The following is a 13,923-nucleotide window of genomic DNA, read 5'->3' as shown; positions in this document are numbered from 1 at the left end:
TGTCCCCTGCATCGGCAGGCGGACTCTCAACCACTGCGCCACCAGGGAAGCCCTCCCATAACTTTCTGATCTCCTGTCTTGACGTCATAACGTCTCACTCCTTCCTAACACTCCAATACATGGAAGCTTTGGTCAGACCAAAGTCCAGCCTCTGGGGATCCTTTTGTGTTGAATGTCCAGCCACTTTCCCTCCTCTCTGAATCCTTCCCAGCCTTGACGCTCAACTCAAAATTCCACCTTCTAGGTGAAAACCTTCCTCGCTGTTTCAGCCCTCATAAATTTTTTTCCTCTTAACACCTACAACACTTAAGTTCTTATTAGAATTTAATTACACACATCTTGAATTTTATAACTTTTATTGGCTTTCTTTATTACAGAAGTAATACATTTATATTAGAGAAAAAATTAAAAACCAGTTAAGCAAAAAGAAAAACCACTCCTAAGCTCTTCATCTTGAGGGAACTACTTTAGCACTGTCTGTATATCCTTCCACACTTTTTTCTATGGCTGCTTAGACAATTTTTCCACTTTGGGGATAATACTGCTTTGCAATTAAAAAAAATGTACTGATAAAGCATTGAAATACCAGTATACGTACTTCTTCAACATCAGTTTTGATGAATCCATGATATTCAATTTTATATATGAGCCACCACTTATTCAGCTAATTCTCTGCTGTAAGGCATTTAGATTTTTCTATTTTCTTTTTGCTTTTATACCAAAAAAATCTTTCTGAATAGTCAATATTTTCAATAGTATAAATTCCAATAAATACAATTTCTGTGAATAATTTTAAATATTAATTATGAGCAATAGATGAAATAATTAATAAAAGTAATTAACTATAAAATCACTGCATTTGTTAATTGTTTAACTTATGTTAGCTTTGACTCCCCACCTAAATTTAAGTTCCTTAAGGATAAGATCCAGGGTTTTCTAATTTTTCTCTCATCGGCATAAGAGATATTCAATTGTGCATAAAGAAGAATTAGTCTATTTCACTTAAATTTCATGTGGCATCAATTCTTCATTGCAGTAGAAGATCTTGGGCTATGTTACCATAGATAATGATGTAAGAACATTTTTTCTTCTTAAGGACTATTTCCAAAGTCCTTCTTAGGAACTGAGGTGATTTTGGGGAAGATAAAGATGGGATAAATAAGAAGGATGTGTCATTAAAAAGCAAAAAGGGGGCTTTCCTGGTGGTGCAGTGGTTAAGAATCCACCTGCCAATGCAGGGGACACTGGTTCGAGCCCTGGTCCAGGAAGATCCCACATGCCGCGGAGCAACTAAGCCCGTGCACCACAACTACAGAGCCTGCGCTCTAGAGCCCGCGAGTCACAACTACTGAGCCCACGTGCTGGAACTACTGAAGCCCACGTGCCTAGAGCCCGTGCTCCACAACAAGAGAAGCCACCACAATGAGAAGCCTGCGCACCGCAACGAAGAGCAGCCCCTGCTCTCTGCAACTAGAGAAAGGCTACGCAGCAACGAAGACCCAAGGCAGCCAAAAAAAAGGCTGCCAGCCAAATTTAACAATAGCTAGAAGTAAAATTTCTGCATGATCCTAGTTACTCCGGAAAATTACAGTGCTCTGTAGTCTGGAATACACTGATTATTTTTCAAAACTTGTATGAGATTTTATACAATGAGAAATAACTCTTCCTGGCAGTGGCATGTCCACAAAGACTCTAGCAGCAACCCTCAAACTCTGTCTGTGCTGCCCAGCAGTCCTGCTACCTCGCCCTGCACTGGTCCACTTTTTCTCTTCCTCCAACTCCAGCACCCATCCCTCCTCCACCATCAGCTGATCTCCTCGCTTCTGAGTCCCCTAAGAAAACAGAATCATTCAGACAAGGACTCTCAGCATCTCCTACCACCCCATACAAGCATCCCCGAGCATCCCCACCTGAGCTGCCTTCCCTCCTCTTGTGGGGATGAACTGGCCCCACCTGACTCAAGTACGTCACTCCAAAAGTTAACCCCTCTCTCTTGGCTTCAACAGTTTCCCCTCTTGACTGGATTATTCCCACCAACAAGCTCTAATTTCTCTCATCGCCCTCTAACCATGCCCCCATTTTGTCTTTCACAGCAAAGCTCCTCTAGAGAGTGGTCCGTATCCATTGCCTCTACTTCCTCTCCTCCCAGTCTCTCTCAAATCCACTCCAGCCAGGGTGAGTCCCTACCACTCCCCTCCATCAAAGACACCAATGCCCTCAGATCATTAAAAATCAATGGTATGTTCTCATCAGCAACACCCACCAGCAGCACTGACACAGCGGATTACCCCCTGCTTTTCGAAACATCCTACGTTACTTGGCTTCTAGCATGCTACACTCCCCTCTCCCCTTCTCTCTCACTGGTGCTGTTTCTCAGCTACTTTGGCCAGATCTTCATTTTCTTCATCTTCTGACCTATAAATGTTGGCATGCCCCAGGTCTCGTCCTCAGACCTCTTCTTTTCTTCACCCATGTTAACAGGTTCTCTATGTTGATGACACACAGATATCCATCTCTAGTCTGGACCTCTCTCTTGAAGTCTCAATTCCCACGCTTAATTGTCTGCTCGACGTTTTCACTTAGATGTCGACAGGCATCTGAAGTTTACTTTATCCAGATGCAAACACTTCAACTTCCCCCCATACCTGCTCCTCCTGTAGCCTTCCCCATCTCATGAAATGGAATCTCTGTTAATCAGCTATTTAGGCCAGTCTAGGGTTTCCTTTGACTCTGCTTTCTCTCACATCCCACAGTCTAATTGTCAATAAATCCTGTCTAGTTTACTTTGAATATATATCTAGATTCCATTTATAGCTATCATTACAGTCCAAATTACCATCCCCTCCCTCTTGGTCTATCTCAATAGCCTCCTAAGTGGTCTCTGTGCTCCCTCTCTTGTCCTCCCCTCGACTTAGCAAACGAAATGATCTTTTAGGAGTTGAGGCCAGGTCATGTTCTCTCTCTGCAGAAACCCCTGTAAATTTCCCCTGAACTAGAACCTACTGGCTAGCCCTCTGGCATCATCCCCTGCTACGCTCCTTCTTGCTCTTCTGCATCAGGCACTGTGGCCCCTTTGGTGTCCCTGGAGCATGCCAAGTCCACTCTACCTCAGTCCACTCTACCTCTGCACCTGATCTTCTCCGTATCTGAAAAGCTTTTCCCTAGGATAGCTGCAGAGCTCATCCCCTCACTTCATTCGTATCTCTGCTCAAATGCCCCCTCATCAGGGACAACTTCTCTGACCCAATCACCCTATATAAGCGTGGCCCCACCCCTGGCACTCCTGAGCTCCTATTTTATTTGATTTCATAGCACACTCTTGACCTCCAGATATTACAACATACAACTTGACATATATATACATATATATACATATATATATAGTCAGTTCATTTTCTGTCTCCCTCCCCCATCCCATCTCATCACTAGAATGAGAATTCTGCATGCCAGCTTGTAGAACAGTGCCTGCCACATATAGGTGGCTCAATAATTTTTGAACAAAACACCACTCAAAGCTCTCCAGATTTCACCAGTTTCCCCAGGTGTCACCTGTGCAGTACTGAGCTGGGGTATTATGGTTTAGATACCCTTGAAAACATCTGGTTTTGAAATCATGATCCTCAGTCATAATTCTGAGGAATTTGCCCAATGAGTAGAACTCAGTTTCTTCTTAACAGAACTTCCTTCAGTGCACTGGCTCCTCCTGACTTTGGTACCCTCCCTCTAAACATCTCACTCCATTCTCTCTCATCTGATGTTAACTCTGTCCTGCTGTGTCTCGTTTATGCTTTGTCCTGCTACCTCGTTGAAGGTACCACATTTCAAATTCTGCCTAAGAAAACCCATTATATCTTCTCAACATCCTCAAATCCTATAAGAGGGTGCTGGAGAGCAAAAACATCAAAGACTTGGGAACTGCTCACTTCTTTCTTCTGTCTTCCTTTGCTCATCTTTTTGTTTCCGGCATATTTTAATCTTTCCTATCTTATTTGATAAAATCAAGGAGATTTATAGGGATAAAGTTTACTGACTTCAATGTTATGGTACAAATTATTGTCCCTGGAAATCATATCCTGCCTTAGAAATGCATCACAGATGAAGCCCATATTCTGGATCAGCACACACATCTCATTATGTAGGAAAAAAAAAGTCTATCAGGAAATGTTGAATGTTGCAAGCACGGGAAATAAATTGACCTCTACACAAGTTACCGCCATGAATATACAGAGGGAAGGACCTGCATCTGTTTCACATTGTAAAAGCCTGAAGTGCCCAGAGAAGCACTGCAAACCCAGGGAATGGCTGGCAAATGTTCACGACGAGAGTGCTAAGGCCATCCACAGCCTAACCTCTGCAGCGGTTCTGGTAAAAGAGTGTCCAGTTCTTGATTTCCCATCCAAATGTCATGTAATTCTGAATATGCTTTGGAGGCTGTAATTCAAATTACCCACTTCTAACTTTGAAAATGCAATAACTAACTCCCTACCAGACTTCAGCTCCTCAAAGGCAGAGATTTTTTCTTACTGACAGCCACAGAGGCACATGATTGCACTACTGGACGTGACCTCAGAGATCAGCCTGGCCTAGTTCAACCTCCTTGAATGACTAAATAATACAACCTATCATAGTTGCATTTGTTTTTTTCACCTCTAATTGCTATCCCATTCCATACTTGAGAACTTCAAACTAAGAAAGCTCCAGTCTGAGTCTTTGGCAAATAGACTAACTGAAATGACCTGATAGCCTTTGTTGTATCCATCTGGGACCAGAAGCAAGGTGGCAAAATGGCCTTGTGGTACCCGCTTCCACCCCCTCTCCACACCCCATGCTGATGCACCCAACTCCATTCACAGCTGGGCGGCCACGGCCAGTTTGAAGAGAAATGAATTTACTGGACCCTCATAGGGATCTTCTCAAGCCTGGATCTTGTGAGAAAAACATTTCTTGGCCCTACAAAAACGCAAAAGTTAACGCACTGACACTCACATGCTTACAAGAATGAGGAATGCAGAAACATCACTGTTCATAAGACTATAAGAAATGGTCCCGTCAAGGCAGATCGGGGGTCATCAGGATCCTCTGCCCTTGCCCTGAGGCCAGGCAGGGACCTCACAAGCAGGGCGATTTGTCAAAGGGGGCACCAGACCCACAGTCAGGAGACTGAGGACCCCTCCTACCTCAGAGACCTCTGTTCATCTGAAAACTGGAGATGCTAGCAAAGGAAAACTCCCAGTGTGGGTCTCGACCTATCCACTGAATCTCTGCAATGCTGTTAGAAAAATTACCTTGGCCTCTTCCGCTTCCTTTCCGCCATTGCTTAGCTTTCCACGCAGACGTTCAAAGTGGGGCCTTTTAAAACTCTGCCCTCAAACGAAGGTGGTTCAGAGCAACACTTTGGCTGATATCACGAGACTCCCAGGGCAGCGCTTCACTGCTTCCTCAGCATAGGCCAGTGCCCATCTTATAGGGAGGGGAGGGGAATTTATGATCCTTCTCTCAGTTGAGCGAGCCAAAGTTTTATAATATTCATTAAAGATCAGCACCACATGTAAGAATACGGTACTGCCTGTACACAAGGGGCCCAAGTTATAGGTGTTCAGGGAACGTGGCCTCGACAGGCGTAAAGTGGCAGGCACCAGCACTACGCTAACACAACCTTCTTTTATTGCAAATGTTCGTTCAGTCGAAGTCCTAATTACTTTCTGTAAAACCCTTACTACCATCAAGCTTTCTTCCGACAGGGCAGCCACACAATGGCCTTAAAGTGCAGCAGCAACACCCTGGCGACCTCCCGAGTGGGCGGCAGGCGGGAGGTTGGAACCCGTCAGGAGCTGAGGATTTGCAGCTGGGAGGTAGGCTTTTTAGTGAGCTTCGCGATTGCTCGCGCCCCTTCTAAAACCCTGGCGTGGGGACTTAGAGGCTCCCTCGGTGGGACAGGCCGAGGCCCTCCTGGAAAGGATTCAAACGTCAATATCAGTGTTAGGTCAGAAGCTGCTCTTCCTCGCCCCACTCCCTCCCAAGAGGGGGACCGGTCAGCTTCGAGGGGCCCGTGGAGCATCTTTTCCTGCCCCTCCTGGGAAACACTAGACAACCCCGGAATCCCAGGTCTCGAGGTCTGGCTCCCGTTCCTGGGTCTAGTGCCCTGGGCTCTGCCGCCCCTCCCCAGGTGCCACACCAGCCCTCACCTCTCCTCCCACCCCACTAGCCCCCAGCCCTGACCTTTCAAGGCTCCTGCGAGTCGCGGGCAAGGCCGGACCGAGCCAGGCGGCCGGCGGGCCCTGAGCAAGGGGCTCTCCAGGCCGCGCGGCCGCACAAAGCGGGGAGTGCGGCGGCGGCAGCGTGAGGCGCGCCCCCTCCCGCGAGCGGGCCGAGCGCGCGCCCGCCCCCTGTCCCCCGCCCCAGCCGCCGGAGCGCCATTCGCGGAGCGGTTTACGCTAGTCGCCGGGCGTACGGCGCCCCAGCGGCCGGGGAGGTGCGCTGCCCGGCTCCCGTAAAGTTATTGTGAATGGGGAGCGGGTGACGTCAGCGCCGAATGTCAACAATGTAGCGATTGAGAGTGTGGGCGTTCCGGGGAGAGCGGGAGCCGAGCGGCCCGGAGCAAACAGCGCCGAGCAGCCGCCGCCTCAGCAGCAGCAGCAGCAGCAGCAGCAGCAGCGGCAGCAGCGACCGTGCACGCCCGGGCTGCGGTCGCAGCAGCGCTAACGCGAGCGCCCGCCGCCGCCCTAGCCACCCCGCCTGCCCACTCCCGCTGCCGCCGGGCTCTCGCTTTCTCCCCGGCCTCCCCTCGACCCTTCCCCTCCCCCTTCCCGGCACACTCGGGGGACTGGGAACGTGCTGCCATGTGATGCGCGTCCTCTCCGCGAGCTTTCGGTGACCCCCCTCCCAGGCTGCGGACCGGGAGGACGCGGGGAAGAGGAGGCGGAAAAGGACGCAAAGTTCTCTGGCGAGGTGAGTCCCCGGCCGCGGGTCCCGGGCCCCGGCGGCGGGCGGGGCGGCGGCGGGGCAAGTTGGCGGGGGGAGCGGGCGCGCGGGGCAGGAGGGGAAGCGTGGGGAAGCGACGCGGGAAGGGAGCCGCGGCCGCCGGGCGCGCAGCCGCCCGCCGAGCGCCCTGCCCGCTTTTATGGCATTTTCTAGGAACGGTAAGGGGGTGGAAGCCGAGACGGCGGACGCGCTGCGAAGACTGTGCGCTCTCTCGCCTGGCTGTTTACGGCGGGCGAGGCGGCATTGTATTTTGCTCGCGTCGACGGGTGTTTTGGAACAGCAGGGGGAGGAGGAGCAGAGGGTAATAAGTCAGGCGTGGGGAGGGCGGGCTGGAGGGAGGCGCGCGTCCGCGCGAGCTGAAGCAGCTGTCAGACCCACGGCTCGCTCCCGGCCCCGCGAGGCCCGGGCGCCCCGGCCCCCAGCGCGCGACCGCGGTGCCAGGCCGGGCGGCCTCCTCCCTGCCCGCGGCGTCCGCGCCCGCGGCTGCTCCGCGAAGCTTTGCGCTCGGCTGTCAGTCGCCGCCGGGTAGCTGGGACCACAGCGACTGGCGGGGCATCAAAGCCCAAGTTTAGGGTCCCGGGAAGAGGCAGGCTGCTGGCTCGCAGCGCAGACCTTGGACTGCGCGCTGGGTGGAATCACTACTACCAATGACCGGGTTATTGAAATGCGTCCCAGGGAGCTCAAGCCGAGGGGCTTGTGCCTTCAGAGAGGGAAATCTTGCACCTTCCTCCTCCAAGATTCTGCATGAAATCAAAGTGCAACACACACCCTCCTCTCCCTGCCCACACTTCAGTCTGCAAGCCCCAGAAGCTCCTTCTAGGAGAGGAGTTTATCCAGGGGACACCTCTCCACCTACCCCACGCCGAGGTGCCCTGTGGGGTCTCGCACTTTTCCTCCTCTCACTGGGTGGGTGTTCAGGAGCCGAGCGCCGATGGAGAGGGAGGCGGGCGGCGCTCCTGGGCTACCCCAGCTGCGAGAGGGGACTCGAGTGAGCATCTCAGCGACCTCGGTTTGGCCCCTCTTGCAGGAACTCGGACCGTGAGAGGAAGCCTGCAGGGCCGGGTGTACGCGTGTGAAAGGGGTCGCGCACCCCTGGCTTCGGGGGTCGTGGGCGCTCAGGGTATCCCCAGCATCCTCTCGCGTGTAGGGGAGTTTGATAACTTGGGGGAAGTTCCTGCACAACCGCTGTCCGATGGTTTTGTCTGTGGCCCGAGAAGGAGCGTCTCGCAATTTGCCTGTCCGGTCACCGTCGTCGCCGCAACCCTTGGGCCCTAGGAAACGAGGGACGAGGGCGCCTCACCCCCGACTGAGCGGCACACTCCCGGCTGTCGGGCGGGCGACGGGACGCGGCGTTCCTCGGTTTTCACCTTCACTGTCTAGTGCTGCAGTCTCTGACTCCCTGTGTAAATTTCATCTGTTGAGTGTGTTTAACTAAAAAGGGTAATTACTTTAGATAAAAATCCTTTCCTGCCTAGTGCGAACCTTGGCGGAGATGATGCCTAATGAGATATTTTGCTTTTGTCTGTTTAGAGTAAAATTAGAGTTGTTAACTCTGATAACGGTTTTCTCAGATCATTTAAATGTAACATGTAGGAAAGTCATGTCGAGCTGCGAAGGCTCCGGCTGACATGAAAGAAGCTGAGCGGGAAGGGCTGCCCCTCCCTCGGTGGAGAGGCTCTTTTGGTAAGGCGGCGGCGTCTTGTTTAAAATGTGCGATTGCCTCCACCCTGGTGCTCCGGCAGCTCGCAGCTCGCGAGTAAACGGCGTTTTTCCTTCTTCCAGGTAATAGTAAACATGAGTCAAAATGACATCTTGTTAGAATTAGTCTTTAGCCTGTAAGAGAGATTGCTAAATAAGTGTTGCACTCAAACTGCTCCCGTGAAAGGTCTGTCAGCATTTCCATTATAAATTCAGGTTTTCAGGAGTTTATCATTTCACCCCAAAACTTTGAGTGGCTGAAATGTTTCCCCCTCCTAGTGTTCTGCCTTAAAACATGCATTGATTGTCCACTTCCATCCTATTTGCTATTCCTGAAACTTGAATATCATTCAAATGGGGGTCCCAGAAATGGAAAACACAACCATGGAATAAAGTACTTTTGTTAGAACATACTTTATTTGTGCTGAATAATATTTTCATTTTGCATTTTGGAAGACATTACGTTTGCCACTTGGTAATCATAAATGTGTTCATTCTTCTGGTGTCCGTCAGTTCTGCAGGTGGATTGAAATGTCAGTTCGTGTTGTATATGCCAGGATTACGTGGAAGAACATTCTCCTCATATATGTGTGTGTCTGAGCTCATAGCTAAATTATATGCATGCCTGTTAGCTACCTGTCAGTTCTTTGTATGTTGCATGTGAGGATCTTCCATAGAGGAGAAGAGGTAAGGCAGAAAGGGAGGGAGGGAGTCAGGGACACCCGCACCCCGCAAGTCACTTTTCAGTATTATCAGCGCCTGGAAGAGAGCCATTCTTTTGAGTTATGCCTTTGACTCAGTGCCCTCAGGCAGGTCCCTTCCAGTCGCTCACCTCTGGCTGCAGTGTGAGGGGCTTAATTATTTGCAAACTACTCTGACATCCCTGGATGAAAGGCGCTGCATAAATGCAAAGTATTGTTCTGATATGGAATTTAATGATCCATTACAGTTCATCAGGAAAATGCACTTTGCAGTGGTAGTCAGAAACGTTTCCACCTGATGGAGGGTAATGGTAACTGCCTAAAAGTAGGTTCAGATTACAGATGAGACAATTAACTCTAGCCATGTGCTCTTCAATTTGTTGCAATTCATTTTGTGATCAAAGTGAGTCGCAGAGAGCCAGATGGTCAGGTTCACGTTCACATCTCTCCTAGGCCAGCGCTTCACTTCTGAGCCCACTGTCTGCACAGCCAATGGGGACTTACTCATTAGCGCTTGTGAGCTGTTCCTCAGAATTTGTGATCGAGGCTCCTGTGATGCCAACAAAAGGGCTCAGGCCAATCTGTATTGTTGGGAGCGGTTTAATTTTACTTGGATTAACTCATGCCTAGTGTCTCTGGTATGGATCCAGCCTTAACAAGGGAGGAGAGAGATCCTAGTGGCTGTCTAGCTCAGCAGGGCTGGGCTCCACCGCTCTACTTTTTGTATACCTCAGATTTCAGGGGGTACGTTGTCTGGCTTCTTGTAAATGTTGGCTTATACTCAGTTAAATAAATACCCTCCCTGTCTGGCTGAGCAGCAGGGCCAGTTTCGTGGGCATGTGACCTGCACTGTTGCACAGGGCCCCTTCCCCCTCTCAGAAGGACCTCACACGTGGTTAATCTTCTGCTGTTGTCTTCTTGAGAGCCTTAATAATCCTTGAACATGGGGCCCTTCATTTTCATTTCTCGCTGGTCTCCGTGAGGAGGGGGCACAACGTGGAGTGGCAGGCAACCACTGCTGTGTCTCAGTTCCTTGTCGTCGACTGTTGCCAGGCAGGAATGGGTGGGAATACCGGCTTTGTGTTGCCACATCTTCTGATTTTTCCGAGGGAAGCTGGATATCAGGGTGTTTAATGTGGAATCCCCTAATTTTTAAATAGTCACTCAAACATTTTCTAAACACTGGGTGGGAACACTGAAAGCTCCAGAGCTGGCCTGCAGGCTCCCTGGCTCCCACTGCTGAGTGAGCTAAAACATCTTATTGTTTAATATTTCTGTATTTGGCGATTTTCTAAAGGCCTGGCACGTAGGAAGACGGTTTGTGAATCTCCACCAAGTGAATGGTTAACAGCGTCAGGAAAATTGAAAAATGCAAGAAAAACAGAACTCTAAATCAAATGAAATCAACACCGAGTCCCACTCAGGGATCGATAGCTTTCTTTTTAACAGAGGATACAACGTGAAAGTCCAAATAATTAATATCGAGGGCACCGTATAATCCTCTGCAGGTAAATAATCCATTGCTTTGGGGTCTCCTGCCGTCTGTGTAGTTGTTATTGACCACATGGTGTAACATGCCTGTTTAACGCCTAAGGACTCCTCCATGAGAATTTGACATTTGCGAAACCCACTAAAACAATAGCTGTGATTTCTTGAATGTTCACCACGTGCCAGAAACAGTGCTAACTGCTTTCCCTGCACATAATCTTGATAACTCTTCAAGGCAACCCTATGAAGCAGGCATTGTGCCCATTCTACAGAAGAGGAGGGTTCTCGTTGGAAAGAATTTCATCAGAATGCAGTGTGTGTTGTCCTGACCGTCTAAAGGTTATTTCCCTGTCCTATATACACAATCCAGCCCTGAGTCAATGACTGGGCGTGGGGTAGGGGTCATAGCATACAGAGAACCCAGTTCTTACCCTCACGTACAAGGAACAGGGAACGATGCAATATGCAACGTATCTGTCAAAACCTGCGATTCAGACGGCAAACGCTGCGTCTGCTCCCCTGTCTCCTCCTTTCCTTTTCGGGATGTTGAAGAGGCTCCAGTGACATATGACCCTATCAGAGGCACTAGCAGTTCAGAAGTCAGGGCTGCTTGCAGAAACTGGCATTACTCTGGAAAAGAAAATAAGAAGCTTCTGGCAGAGCTGAAGCCGAGTTAGGGAAAGCAGCACGAAGGCCTTGGGAGTGACAGAAAATCACTCCTGTATTGTTGATGACAGCGTATAACCCATGCCTATTCCATTTTTAAATTTTATGTAAATATTTACAAATTGCTCAAGTCCAAACTGAAACCTGCTGTGAATTAAACATTTTGTAAACTCAGATTGCCCAGAATGTTACTCATCTTTTTTGGTCTGGGATGATATTTAATAGAAAAGTGGTTCTTTCTTTGTCAATTCCAGGTTTTTACTTTTTTCCCCCTTTTTTTTCTTTTCCTTAATTTGAAATGTCAGTTTCCCTAAAACTGAAACTTACTCTTACCATCAGTATGCTACTCAGCTTCCCTAAAGGTCTCCTTAAAACCACCGGGATGTCCTTTTCAAGGACCCTTTCTTTTCTAAAGAATATGGAAATTGAACCTTGTCCTACTAATGGCACTACTTCAAAAATCAGGCAGGAATGTTGCCTTTGTTTTTCCTTGAGCTATTTTTTTCCAAAATAATAAGTCTCCCCAATCTGAAAGCATTTCACGTGCTTGTTCATTCTGGTCATTGGAATTACAGCCAAAATGTCTCTCAGTCTTCCCCAGTGACCTCATAATCACCACTTCTCCAGCATATTCCCCTGGTTAACTTCTCTTTTGTTCCTCAGCCTGATAATAAATTGGCCTTTGGTTCTGAGATGTGTCATTTGCTTCCCTGACCTCTTCGTTCCTCTCCTGGTGGCAGTAGGACACGGCGCTGATGCCCCTGCAGGCGGCTGCCTGGTTGCCGGTTCCCTCTCCTGCTTGTGTCAGCTTTTATCTTCTCCTTTCCCAAGCGTTTAAATCCTCCCCTTTCCAGTCCTCCCATACTTCCCGTGATTATCTCCATTTGTTTCTGAGCCTGCAGCTGGCATGTGGACAAACTCCAGGTTAGTCGCAGAGGAAAACTTTTTGAGTTTCCAAGTCTGTTGTCAAGGTTAGTCTTGCGCCATCCTTTTGTCTCTCCCCTGCGATTGCTTCAGGAGTTTCCTCCGGACTCTTCACAAGTCTACTCCATAGAAGGCTTAGCTTGGACTTTCACTTTGGAGTTTAAAGCTGGGAGAGCCCAGCGTGTTTACTCCCGTTCTTTTAAGTAGAGAAACAAAGTGAAGGTGCTGCTCAGGAAGTTTGCTTCGTCTCCTAGTACCAACAGATTATCGGCAGGTTTTATTTTCCTGTATTCTCCTGAGCGACAGGAGCTCATGGATGCCATAAAATGGGCCGAGTGTCCAGAAATGCCATCCTTTAGAGGCAAGTGCCTCATTCATTCACTAAACAAACGTATACTGAGTATCTCTTAACGTGGCAAGCGCAGTGCTAGGTGATCATGGTGCTAGCGGAGAGCAAAGTCAGTCCTGGCCCTGCCCCCATGAAGCACCCCATCTGGTAGGAGGGATGGCATTTATCAGACAGCCACAGATAACTTCTTGCAAGTTCTGTGAAGGAAAGCCATTTTATGCACTGGAGGATGTACTGGGGAATGTGACCTGGTTGGGAGGTTGGAGCTGTCCTCCTCGAGGAATTGTGGAGTGAGCTACCATTAGGGCCTGTCTGAAACTGGAGGCTAGCTCTCCCCAACCTATTAATTTACTCCTGTCTGTGGCCCTTTGGAGTATTGCGTAAACCATGCTATAACCCGTGGAGTCATTTTGGCAAATAACTGTTCCTGTATACAGAGTCCAGAATTGATTTATTTACCTGTGTCTTTAGAACCTGATAAAAACAGAACTGTTAATTGCCAAGCATACTGTTCGCTTCTATACTTGGAAAAAAATGCAAGTTAGCATTCTTATTTTGGACATATTGAGGGTCGTTTTGACAATATTTCAATGATTAGAAGCTACACAGCCATGCCCTCCCAGTTGGCTGATGTGTGTGGGCCCCGGGCGAGGGTCTCTAGTGAAAATGTGAGTCCAGCTTATCGGAAGCCCCTGCCCACCCGAGAGTGGGAGGGTCTCCAGCCTCTGCAGACCGAGGATGATTATATAGACCATTCTTAGCACAATTTAGGAGTGCGGACAGTGTCTATGTAAAACAAATTGACTTCAGTGTATGCTAAAACTCCTCTATTTTCTTTTTCTCTGATGGTAGCTAACCTGTGTTGGGAGCCTCCTATGTGTGTTACTGATATTAACTCATTTAATCCATATAACCACCTAGAGGCAGGTGTGACCATTAGAAGGTGAGGCACAGATGTCATCCAGCTAATGAGTAGCTGAGCTGGGATTGGACACTAGGTGTCTGATGCTAGAACTTGTTCTCTTAACCACTGTGCTATTCTGCACGCCCTTTTCCTTTTTGCTCTCTACCAGGTCTCAGAAGTGGAAATATAGGCCATCTCACTCTGAAATCCTG

General features: G+C 48.9%; 2 protein-coding genes across 6 annotated transcripts in view; one reads left to right on the top strand and one right to left on the bottom strand.

Annotated features, from left to right (window-relative positions):
* The window catches only part of LOC307195409 (uncharacterized protein), a 99,482-nt gene extending 93,158 nt beyond the window's left edge, over window positions 1-6,324 (bottom strand). For 2 of the 4 annotated variants that reach the window (XR_013830831.1, XM_079939487.1), the window contains exons 1-2: window positions 6,220-6,324; window positions 5,286-5,460 (exon numbers count right to left, since the gene is read on the bottom strand). The gene's annotated coding sequence lies outside the window, so the exon portion shown is untranslated. Of the gene's footprint in view, window positions 1-5,285; window positions 5,950-6,219 lie in introns of all 4 variants that reach the window. The other 2 variants (XM_079939488.1, XM_079939489.1) reach the window with 2 other exon arrangements.
* Window positions 6,325-6,820: 496 nt separating this feature from the next.
* The window catches only part of BACH2 (BTB domain and CNC homolog 2), a 355,734-nt gene continuing 348,631 nt past the window's right edge, over window positions 6,821-13,923 (top strand). Inside the window, exon 1 of one of the 2 annotated variants that reach the window (XM_079939384.1) lies at window positions 6,821-6,948. The gene's annotated coding sequence lies outside the window, so the exon portion shown is untranslated. The remainder of the gene's footprint in view (window positions 6,949-13,923) is intronic. The other variant, XM_079939383.1, reaches the window with a different exon arrangement.

Source organism: Stenella coeruleoalba (genome assembly GCF_951394435.1).
Source record: "Stenella coeruleoalba genome assembly, chromosome: 12".
NCBI classification, from domain to species: domain Eukaryota; kingdom Metazoa; phylum Chordata; class Mammalia; order Artiodactyla; family Delphinidae; genus Stenella; species Stenella coeruleoalba.
The sequence above is the reverse complement of the archived record's forward strand: the minus strand, read 5'-3'. Positions and strand labels throughout refer to the sequence as shown.